The sequence below is a fragment of the Tachypleus tridentatus genome, chromosome 8 (assembly GCF_004210375.1).
Source record: "Tachypleus tridentatus isolate NWPU-2018 chromosome 8, ASM421037v1, whole genome shotgun sequence".
Lineage (NCBI taxonomy): Eukaryota > Metazoa > Arthropoda > Merostomata > Xiphosura > Limulidae > Tachypleus > Tachypleus tridentatus.
This window is the reverse complement of record NC_134832.1, coordinates 26,112,633-26,125,343: the sequence shown is the minus strand read 5'-3', so window position 1 is coordinate 26,125,343 and position 12,711 is coordinate 26,112,633. Positions and strand designations below refer to the sequence as shown.

The window sequence follows — 12,711 nt, the reverse complement described above, 5'->3', positions numbered from 1 at the left end:
TGAATATGTTCGAATAAAGTTTGTTTGGTGTGTAAGACTAGAGTGAAGCCAGCTAGTCATCACCACCTATTGCCAACTCTTGGGCCACTCTTTTCTCAACGAATAATGGAATTGACCGTGATGTTTATACCGCCCCCACGCTGAAAGAGTGAGCATGTTTGGCGTGACAGAGATTCGAACTCGCGACCCTCAGATTACGAGTCGAGCGCCATAACCACGTGGCCATACTGGATCTTCTTTCTATGAATAATAAGTACAGAACTCCTTCAGGAACATGTTTGAATAATATTCCTGAATATGTTCGAATAAAGTTTGTTTGGTGTGTAAGACTAGAGTGAAGCCAGCTAGTCATCACCACCTATTGCCAACTCTTGGGCCACTCTTTTCTCAACGAATAATGGAATTGACCGTGATGTTTATACCGCCCCCACGCTGAAAGAGTGAGCATGTTTGGCGTGACAGAGATTCGAACTCGCGACCCTCAGATTACGAGTCGAGCGCCATAACCACGTGGCCATACTGGATCTTCTTTCTATGAATAATAACTTTGTTTTGTAAATAAATGGGTATTGAATAATTAACTTGTTCGCTGTTAAGCGAAAATATGCAATGAGCTCTCTATGTTCTGTCTGCCACAAGTATTGAAACCAGGCTTTTAGCGTTATAAGTCCCAGACTTACCATTGAACCACCAGGGGCCTAAACAAAGTTGCAAATAAATATGACGTGTTATATACAATAAAAAAAACTTTGGCAGTGGCCCATTCATTGTATTATACAATAATCTCCGCATGTTTGCTCTTATATTTTACATTGAACTGCACCAATTGTGACTATTCATTTCTTAGGACCATCAGTAACAAATTAGAGATGATTGAACTGCAGAATGTAACTCTGAATTCAGTAAATATTTCATCATTTTAGTCACCTTTATCAAAATCTGCTGATATTTGACTGTGTGTAATATTTCTGATATATTTATTTACATTTAAACCCGAAAAACCAAACCACGGCTTCAGCTATGAATGCTTGCACTACTAATTCCTGGAATACGAATGCTATGCTTGAATGAGAGTTGATTTTCGTTGAATCAACCACGCTGTATACTCTGAGCTAAGATTGTAACATAATGAACTATCTTCAGAAGATGTATTTAATGATGATGCTTTAGATGTTCTCAGTCTAGACGGTATTTAATGTTTAGGACATTCTGCTGCGTTAACCATCTGCAGTGAATGACATACGAAAAAGGAATATTAGATTGAAAATATGATTAAAAAAAGTAGCATATTTCCCCATGGTCCACATCTATTCAAGAACGTTTCATTAGCGTGCGTGCATGCGCACACACACATATACAGACCATCATGCTAAATGGTTGATTTAAATTTTAAAGCTTGAATTATAAATAATTTTAAAAGTTTGTTTTCGTACAGGAGTTAAATGCACATTCTATTATTAGTTGTCAACAGATGTTGTAACTTTTCTTTAGGTAATTAAATGTGAGTTTCAGTGCATGAAACTAATCCTATACATCTCAACATTTATTAACTACTTGGAAAACACTGACTAGAACAAGCGTAGGCAAGACAAATAATACGGTTGTATTTTATACAGAAATCACTGTCCTGCTTCACTGTAACCGTACTGAGTGGTATGTTAAGATCAGCTATTAGTTCAGCTACTCTTGTAAATTGTGTTACTTATATTTCAACGTGAACGTAATATTAACGTTTGTTCCTTTAAATTTTGCTTGGAGTACCACCTAACATATTTTGTCAATCTAACCTTCATTGGACAACTTCAGGAATTGAGATTTGAAGATCCAATTGTTTATAGGAAAAAATTTAAAAAAGAAGCGACATGAGGTTCGTTTTTTATTGTACTTATAATACTTTCTAAATAAGCTAAACTTTTAATAAACATTTGTTTGGTTTGTCTTGAATTTCGCGCAAAGCTACACAAGGGCAATCTGTGCTAGCCGTCCCTAATTTACCAGTGTAAGACTAGAGGGAAGGCAACTAGTCATCACCACCCACCACCAACTCTTGGGCCACCCTTTTACCAACGAATAGTGGGACTGACCTTCACATAATAACGCCCACACGGCTGAAAGAGCAAGCACGTTTGGTGCAACGGGAATTCCAACCGGCGACCCTCAGATTATGAGTCAAGTGTCTTAACCACCTGGCCATGTCGGGCCACAAACTTTGTTTATCTATGTTTTTAAACACGATAAAATAAAGATCTGATTATTTAACTAAGTGTAAAAAGTACGTCACATTAACTAGAATTGTTTTGGAGCTGTCACAGTGTCACTCTACATTGAAAAAAGCGTCAGAAATAAAATATAAATTTTACAGAAATAAAAGTGCCAGTAGTGACTGTAGAAGTAGCTGACATATTTTACTTGTTAGGGTTTTCATAATGTAATGTAAAACATTACCATTATACCATTAAAGTGAAAGAGGTTGGGAAAGAAATTGCTTAATGATTGCCAATTCGTACACTTGTTTAACACATTCTACAAGGGAAGGAAAAAAGAAACTGTTAGCAACACAAAAAGGTAACGTATTTTATAAAAGAAAATACTCTGATACAATAAGAGTTCCTTGGTAATCATATCGTGCCAGATGGTTTGTGCGATCGACTCGTATTCCGAGGGTCTCGGGTTCGAATCCCCTTAACACCAAAAATACTCGCCCTTTCAGCCGTAAGAACATTATAATGTGCGGTCAATCCCACTACTCATTGGTAAAAGAGTAGCCCAAGAGTTGGCGGTGGGTGGTGATGACTAACTGCCTTCTTACACGTCTTACACGGCTAAGTTAGGAACGGCTAGTGCAGATAGCCTTCGTGTAGCTTTGCGCGATATTCCAAACAAACAATCTTACATTTAGGGCACATATTCTTACAAATTACTGGAGCAACTTTACCTGGACTTTGACAGAGGGTTGCGAAAAGATAACATGATGATAATTTCCTTATTTTAACAAAATCCTAGAAACAATCGGAAGTATCAGTGTTCAAGTCTTTGAGTATTTAATATCTTGATATCTGTTGTTACAAAGCTACATAATAGGTATTTTCGCTCTGTTCACCCGTGAATCACACCTTGGATTTTAACGTTGTAATTCTGTTTATTTGTAGTTAAGCTCAAAACTACAGAATAGACTATCTGTAATGTGCCTACCACGGGCATCGAAAACCAATTTTTAGCGTTATAACCCTTTACACTTATCGCTGAGCCACTGAAGTGTCTTCAAACGTGTGTGAAGCTATAGTTTGACTAGTTTTTAAATTTATATGCAAGTTCATGGTATACTTTACGTGTGAACCATGTAATTGCTTGTTGAATGGATAAACAAACATAACACGTTTACGTGACTTTTCTCTTCCGAATCTGACTCTACGTGTATTTTCTAGTCTGTTTAAAGTTTTGATTGTATGTTTTTAACAGGTGGTGCAGTTTGATAACTCACCCAGACATTTGTTCTGTAAAGAATGTGAGTGTTTTCCAGTTGTATAAATTTAACTAAATAACAAAACTTTCAAACCGTCATGCGTCTTTTTTATATTTATAATTTAATCATTTTCAGCAATATTGAATCGGATAGTTGAATAAACTATCTAACTATGGATTAGAGGGTTAGTGGGTTAGAATAAGCATTTTTTTCTTTCCAAGACTGATGTACAGGGTGTCCGAATATCATATATAGTATTACAAATGTAAACACGACAAAACAGTAGCAGTTAATAACTTCTGTTTGTAGTAGATAAAGGACATGTATATAGAGATTTTGTTTGTTTGTTTGTTTGTTTGTTTGTTTGTTTGTTTGTTTGTTTGTTTGTTTGTTTGTTTGTTTGTTTGTTTGTTTGTTTGTTTGCAATAATAAATGTAATTATGCGTAATCCATGCGTGACCACCAAATACGTCATTAACAAACATGGCGACAGAGAAGGCTATGCACATCCTGTGTACAGCAGAGATAAAATCGACATTTTCACTAAAAAGATATTATACAAAGAGTAAAAATACCCAAGAGATAATAATTATAGCCAGAAGTGGACCTGTCAGCTTCAACTATCAGAAAACCACAGGAATAAATCTTAGATCCGGCAAGGTCGCCAGACATCACCCTCCTTGAACTTTTCCTCTTGAGTTATGTGAAGGATATCGTCTACAAGATAAAGGTGACTGACCTGAAGACACTATGTGAATAGAATATTGTTATGCCCAATATGATGGTCAACATATGGAAATGAATCGAATATTAACTCAATTTCTCAAGGACCAAGAAAACGGATTACGTGACAAATGATGTGTGACGAAAAACTATATACATATACCTTCATCCATAAGTTCTTATTTGTTACTGTCTTTTCATAGTTTAAGATTGTAGTGTATCACATAATTTTCGGACACACTGTAAACTAATCATGTAAACCTTGCTTAGCCACAATATTTGTATTTTCAACTTTATCTGAGTAACTGTGGAAATTATCAACACTTTTCGTGTATGTTCCACTGATACAATTTCTTTTTAAATATTTTATTGCACACCTCTGTCGTGGTAGTCGTCTAATGAATCTCCCCCTCTTAAACATGGTAAATTCTACAACATTTAGTCAAAAATTTTATTTTCAACGAACTATATTATATATAATATAACAACATTCCATGAAACCGGAAGCGGGAAATTCTGGTATTCAACTGGTTGCATTGTACACGTTTGGGTGGAGATCACCAACACTTCCAGGACGTGTGGTCACGTGATATTTGTAACCATAGGAGTCTTCTGTAGAACGTTGTAATGCTGAAGAGAATAGCTTTTACAGCAGTCTTCAGTTGATATAAATATTCATAATATATATTTTATTTACACGAATAAATACAGGAATTTAATGGCATGTGTTCGATACCTAAACGTAACTAAACATTACCACACCATATTTTACGTGCCCAAAAATGTACACTAAAATAAAAAATGCTTGGGTTATATGAAATAATTTCTCATGTGTTTATATTAAATTTCTTTACGGCACTAATAATACTGCAGAAGCAGTAATATATTGTAAATGTTTCATGTGAAATGTAGTTTTAACTTTATTGTTGAAAACATGAGCAGGTAATTTAGTTATGCTGGTGAAGGTGATTTAATGTTATTTCATGATTCAATTTTAATTTTCAGAATTTTTCTTTTACAACGAAATTGTGCTTGGAAGTCGCAAAAAGACATATTTTATCAAAACAATATAAATATAATTAATAATAGAAAATATAAAATTTTTGGTTCTACACAGAGAAATGTAGTTGTAACGTTGCCTCATAGTGCTGAGAATGACCACTGTCACTATCTTAATAGTGTTTTGGTTTTATGCATCGTAACAATACTTACGATACTATTTGTAATTAAGCACAAAGATCTGTCCACCATGGGTGTAGAAACCTAGTTTTTAGCGCTTTAAGTCCACAGATATACCTCTGTACCATTAGGCGACAATGCTTTCGATAAATATAAGTATTAATTCCATATTTAATATCTCGGAACGGCCAGTATGGGCACTAATACTTTTACTGATAAGGAGAGAACAACGTTTCGACCTTCCTAGGTCATCTTCAGATCAAAAAAGCTGTTCTGAGATATATTTTTATTTCAATCGTCATCAAGAATTCCATGTTTTATTTCCGGCCTAAATCCCTAGTAATGTAAAACTATGCTACCTTGTAGACTATTTCGTATGGCCTCGGCCCGGCATGACCAGGTGGTTGAGGCACTCAACTCGTAATATGAGCGTTGCGTGTTCGAATCCCAGTCACACCAAACGTACTCGCCCTTTCAACCGTGAGGGCGTTATAACGTGACGGTCAATCCCACTATTTATTGGTAAACGAGTAGCCTAAGAGTTGGCGGTGGATGGTGATGACTAGCTGCCTTCCCACTAGGTTTACACTGCTAAAGTAGAGACGACTAGAGCAGATAGCCCTCCAGTAGGCTTGCGCGAAATTCTAAACAAACCAAACCAATCGTATGGCCTCTAAATATTCTTTTATACCGTTTTCTGGTTTGCTGTAAAGATACATGCTTGTGTGCCTGGAATAATGTAGGGCGACCAGCTTTAATTTTTGGAAAGGATGATAAAGTTTAGTTTGTCAAACGTATGCAGAAGACGTGCTTTCCTTGGAAACCATGCTCTACCGGCTTCTTAAGAATCACCAGACAGCGATATTTCCAAGAGGTGAGACTTCTCCAGTAAGCAGCCATATCATTTGTTTTTCTAGTTCTCTTGTGCAGTTCTGATAAATATGTCACTGTCTTAGACAAACAGACATAAATAATTCCGTTGAAGTTGCTGAATTAAAGATATGTGGCTGATGAGGAATGTTATGATTCCGTTTTCTTAAGCTATCATTCTCAGAGAAACGACCATTGTTTTGGAGATGAAGTTGGAAGTTTCCAATTATTTGACTTGTAAGTACTTGTTAATTCCAAATCCCTGTTCATTTACCTTTTAAACGATACCCGCTTTATTGCGGTGGTAGTTTTGGTGATGGGTCGGATAATTCTCTTTCTTAATCGTAGTCTTTATTTTACGGATGAGAACTTGGTTCTAATTAGCTTGGGGTATGAGATAACATTCTGTTAACGAAATTTTCTGCTGTTATGGAAAACATTGAAAACTTCTTCTGAAATTTACCGCTTGATCATGACTTTGAATCATGTAGTCATTTGCAAAGAAATTGTGGCTAATTTGCAAGTTACTCTTCATACACACAGTTACATAAACACTTTCACTTATTTATTCTAATATTTAAGGAACAAATAATAAAAAAGTAATTGTGTGTGTGTATTTTTCTTATAGAAAAGCCACATCGGGCTGTCTGCTGTGTCCACCGAGAGGAATCCAATCCCTGATTTTAATGTTGTAAATTCGAAGACTTGCCATTGTCCTCGCGAAAAAAAAAGTACTTAAAGAGAAAGAATGAGTAAAAATGGATCTAGTTTTATATTTTAAAATGATATACAGAAATCTAGACACTGGAAAGTCTATTCCTCTCTTAAGGTGTTGGTTTAAACATGACTTTATTAATTACAGAATATCTGTCCCTTATGTTCAAGTGTTATTGAACTTAACTTTATTAACAGCAGTGACGTCTTTATGGTTGGAAACCATACGATTGAGACTTAAGAAAAATAAAAGTTTTAGAAGTAGTTGTTTGTAAGGGAGAGATCTAAGGAACGTATCACTCGTGCAATCAAGTTAATGAAGTGTAAACAAAAACAACAATAAAAAGAAGTTTCAAAATTATACGTATTAATTAGAATAAAAAAAACGTCATTAAAAACAGTGAGACGTAAAAAACTTTACTCCACCATTATAGCTTATAAAGGCATTTTGTTCTGTATTGTATGGAAATAGGATTTCACGGATACTTTTGATTGTCGTGGTTCTCTCCAGCTGATGAGTTCTGGTATTGAATGTGATGCTCTTGTGGAATATAAAAATAGCTCTGAGATACTTATTTTATACACATCTGATTTAAAACATGATGAACTAATTAAGCGGATTATGAGAAACAAACATCTGTGGTCAAGCCTGAAATTAATCAGCGTTGTTAGGCTTATAAAAATTTACTGTTTCACCAGGTTGGGCTATTGACGTCAGAGTAATGTAATTTTTACTATTTTCATTTACTAACATTGGTGTTGAAGTGTCAACAATAATATTTGAAGTTTAAAATTAAATTTGGAAAATGAAACAAAATTAAAATATTATGGAGCCGTAATCATTACAGTAAAACAACTGTACAGTGAAAGACAGAAGAAAATATCAGTCACACGAACTAATACCTCTGTTCTCTTGAGAAAAACGCTTTGCTCTAGGTAACCGAAATTCTCTTTCCACAGCAAAAGGAAAGAAGTTAAATTAGGTTTAACTGTAAGAATCGTGTTTTTCATGATCTCCCGTTATTGTAGTTTATCACCGATCCAGTGATCTGAAATATTTTCTTAATATATGTATATAACACGGTAATAGAAGTAGGTAGCATATCGAGGATTTTCCAGTCATTAAAAAGCCTGAGAGGGTTGACTACCAATTTAATTATTTTAATGGTAGAAAGCCAGCACTGTCTATGATATTAGTAGGAAATTAGCACTCTGTGCTGCTGATAGGAAGCTCTATCCTAGAGTTGTAACACACTCGTCACCTTTTTTCTTTCTTTCTTTTCTTTCTTTGCGAAGAATTCCAATAACATCTTATAAGTCACGAGAGGGGTGAAAAGATACTTTCTATTCATGAGTGTCCCTAATATTCTGTAGCCTAAATACATCCCGAGAATTAACGTGAATGTACAAGGACATAAAGAAGGTCTTGGTGTAGAAACAGAAACATTGTTCCATTTTCATTCAACAGGTAGTTCCAGACCATTAAAGTTCTCATACCTGTTATCTAGTTCTTTATATTTCTCTTCCTCTCTCTCTCTCATATACACACACACACATATATATATATATTGTTTATACCTACGATCATATACCAGTCACTAATGGAAAGTGTAAAAATTGTCATGCTCCAACAATGACTTTAGATACAGTTATATTCAAGAATAATTATATGCTACTTTGTATCCATAGGGTACCTTAAGAATTGGATTCTTATGTAAGAAAGTACATTAAAGTGCATATTAAAATCACACAAGTGTTATGAAAATGAGCTTCCATATAAACTTATATCAAAATGTCAGCTTAACTAGCAGTCTCTAACAAATGTTACAGCCTCCAATGTATTGAATAGCGGAGAAGAGAAACGACTTACTTCTAATAGCAAACTGAATATATATTAATCAGTGCTGAAATTGAATAGCGTGATTAAAGCTTGAAAGAAATCATATAGGGCGGAATTACTTAGATCACGCTTGTATGTAGGAGGAAACTTGACGTAGGAGGAACTATTAACATGGTCTTACCTAATCCCTAGAATACAGTGTGTGCACAAAAACCTTTTAACCCGCTCTTTGTTGTTGTTCTTGTTTTTTATTTCACCATATCATGATTCAGTCTCATATTGAACTATATTTCCTATGTATATTCTTACTATATATTTACATATGTGTATATGTTATCCCAGTTCATCTTAGTAATGTTACATCACGTTATCTAATGACATAAATATCGTACTGTAAGTTATAAGTCTGTTTACAGCGTGATCGGTAAGTGCAGATAATATTATGTTTGTGGGGTTTAGTGAGTGATACCTTATGTATTCTAGATACAACAATTCCAGACACCATATGAATGATATCTACCTTATTCATTTTCAAACCACGAAAAAATAATAACTTTTACTTCGCTAATAATGCACTTCTTGTAACAAAGAAATTGGGAATTTTATTGAAAATATATAGACAAAACAGCCGTTTAATGCACATTTATAATGTAGTAAATTGCTACAAACGTTTCTAGGACAATATCTTAAAGCTAAATTATTCTTAAACCAAATGAATAACAAGATGTCATTATAGTGTTTTCTTAAAAACGCCATTAAATCACTGAATAGAATTAGTGAATAAGATTAAGTGATAATATGTCTTCTATTGCAACCCTCAAACCTTCGCGGTCAGAGATAATGTATCATTGAATCAATTTTTCTAAAACGTCACATATCAAAAAAAGGTATATATGACTGTGGTTTTCCTGGCATGAAAGTGCCTGCACGTGCGGGACATAACTCTGGTCAGTCGGCGGAAGACGCTATGAAGCATCCTGTCCTCTTCTAATTTATCCAGTACTAAAATCTCTGACGTTACCGTACACAGGGGACAGCAGAGTTAATGTATGGAATTTTGAACACAGTGTTTTAGTTGCCAGGCACCTGTGGTTTCCTTTTGAAAATAGTCCATTACAATCCTGGCAATATAAAACTGTATATTATCCTGCTCTGAAAAGTTAGTCCGTTTCCAGTAATGAAATGTCATACATCTGAGCTAAATATTGTATCAGTGTATAAAATATTTCGTCCATTTAGAATGATGTATCGTAACACGATATTTGAACAATTACTCCAACGGATCTATGAATCATCGGTAGTGATAGGAAACGTTATTTAATCTATTTAGGGTACAGTCTCTGCCTAGTGTTGCTGTCTATTCTAGTGACCTCAAAGTTCAGCCAAAGTGTGTGATCAGTAGCCTGGTCGAAGCAAGACTTTACGACCTTGAACAGTACTGATAACAATTCCAGTTGTTTTAAAGTCTCTACTGAGTCCAGTGAACTAACAATTCCTGATGGCCTTACTGTAGAAATGACGGTCGTAGAGTAATGCAGTTCACCATCCACGACCGTTTAGTTTATAGTGTAGTATTCTCAGATAAAAACGAATACAGTTTTTTCATTATGGCATAAGACAAGAATTTTATTTACAAATTAAAAAAAATAAAGTATGCAAATGGTGTCTCTCCAGCTATTCTGTAATTATCCAAACCAGAAATTGTGAAGTAAAAAGTTTAAACGAGACACAAAGTATTCCAAATTTTCTACCTTACAAACTCATCATGTTATTAGTTCCCACGAGATTAAAACCAAATTCAAGCTCTGTTATAGAAGACCTTACAACATCTGTAAAGAAACTAGTGTCATATTCAGAAAGGAAGAAAATGACATTTTTCAGCGTGGATACTTATGCACATGTTCAGTGCCACAAACAAATTAATAATATACCTGATGCACTGACCACCAGCAGAGGCAGACTGTATTGCATTAGCCCTAATAAGTGGTTTGTTTTTATGTCTTCTGTTGGTAGACGACATATCTTTTCTTGCAGAGAGTCAAATAAAAAAATTAGCAAAATTGTGAAAATATTCGATATCGTTAGCGCATTCGAATGACTTTTCAAAGGGCTAGGCCTACCGTTGTGGGTGTACAAACAGCAAGTTAAACACCACTGATTTTTGTTTGAACACGTCTCTCGATATTCATTATTATAGTGTCAGTTGTAGCGACTGTGTTTAATTAAAATCGAGACGTGTGTTACAGCCTGAACTCGAACTTAAGCTGTATACATCCTATACAGGCGACTTTCTGTGTTGTGAAAGGATTACAGCTATAACAACCGCCTCTCATAAAAACAGTAGTTGTGTGATAGCATATCTCCTTCCTACTGCATGAGCCACTTCCTAACTCTATGTTTGTCAGGTCTGCCACACTTTACCATCTCTTATCTATACTTCCGTCAGAAATTTCAATCAGCCATACACACATAATATTGCCACATAATTTTGCGATAACAACACAAAACATCAAATAGATAAGTGAGCCAATAAGAAGACTAAATGATTTATCAATGTCAGTATACGCAAAGCGTACATATTGCCGATGACATATTGATTCATGCTTTACTTTAGTGTACATGTGGATGGATACCTATAATACACACTGCAACAAAAATAAACAAGAAAACATACAAACTCAGTTTCGATGTTATAAATGGAATGAAAGATTGACGGTTGAATGTACTAGTATTAACTGTTTCAGTATCTTAGAATGCGTCACATCCGTCAAAAGACTTCCGGTTTCGGCTAGTTCTTGCGAAGAGGGATCACTTGACAATGCATTTAGGATCCACCCAAGTCTAGAATGCGTAAGTAATTTCCATCACGATTCGTACCCTTGGATACAATAACTTCGCGTTTCTTTTGTCTTTAAGGAAAGAATCGTATTCATGAGTGACCCATATATTGTTTTGAGTCCAAAACGATCCCAGTAAACCAAATATGTCAGAGAGGTTACCTGTGCTATTAAAATTTTCAAAAACCATCTTAGTAAGGCTGAAAGAGTAATACATGATATAATTAATATTCTCTTGAAATTTGTATATTTTCTACAACCATCCCGGTGTTACATTCTTCTCGTCTTAACACCATGGTTAGAAGAAGGTAAGTGGATTGATAAAGTCTGGTTACATGTTATTTACCTGCACACTCACACTGCAAGCACATCTACAAGAAATTATCTGGTTGAACTTGTGAATACGCTATATTATGCTTCTTCATTAACTTTGCTAACTTGTGAATACAGCATATCATGCTACATTATTAACTTTGCTAACTTGTGAATACAGCATATCATGCTACATTATTAACTTTGTTAATTTGTGAATAGAGCATATCATGCTACAGTATTAAATGGGCTATACTTTTTCATTTACTCGTTCCATGCAATTAGAAGTCTTTAGATATTTTAATAGACAGAGAAAACACTCGTGCGTCTGAAACTTGGACGCAATATCCCCGTCACACCAAACATGCTCGCCCCCTAAGCTGTGGGGGCTTTAGAATATGACGATCAATCTCACTATTCGTTGGTAAAAGAATAGCCCAAGAGTTGGCGATGGGTGGTGACAACTAGCTGCTTTCCCTCTAGTCTTACACCACTAAATTAGATACGGCTAACACAGATAGCCCTCGTGTAGCTTTGCGCGAAATTTAAAAACAAACAAACTAGGACGCAAATAAAGAGAAAAGCAATTAACATTTCAAACTGAATCGCTAAAACTTGAACATTAGTCCCTTTATAAAGACAAATAACGTGAAATTAAACCTATTCCGCATAAAAGATTATTTACTGCGCTTGTTAGAATTTTACTGTGATAGTTAAAATTTTTACCCTAATTTTTGGTTAGAATTTATTGTTCCCAAACCTCCAGAATTTTA

General features: G+C 35.0%; 1 protein-coding gene across 6 annotated transcripts in view; it reads left to right on the top strand.

Moving 5' to 3' along the window:
* The window catches only part of LOC143222020 (Krueppel-like factor 6), a 116,492-nt gene that overhangs the window by 15,663 nt on the left and 88,118 nt on the right, over positions 1-12,711 (top strand). The window contains exon 1 of one of the 6 annotated variants that reach the window (XR_013011919.1): positions 11,913-11,934. The exons of the other annotated variants lie outside the window; for them this stretch is intronic. The gene's annotated coding sequence lies outside the window, so the exon portion shown is untranslated. Of the gene's footprint in view, positions 1-11,912; positions 11,935-12,711 lie in introns of those variants that run through there. 6 annotated transcript variants of the gene reach the window in all.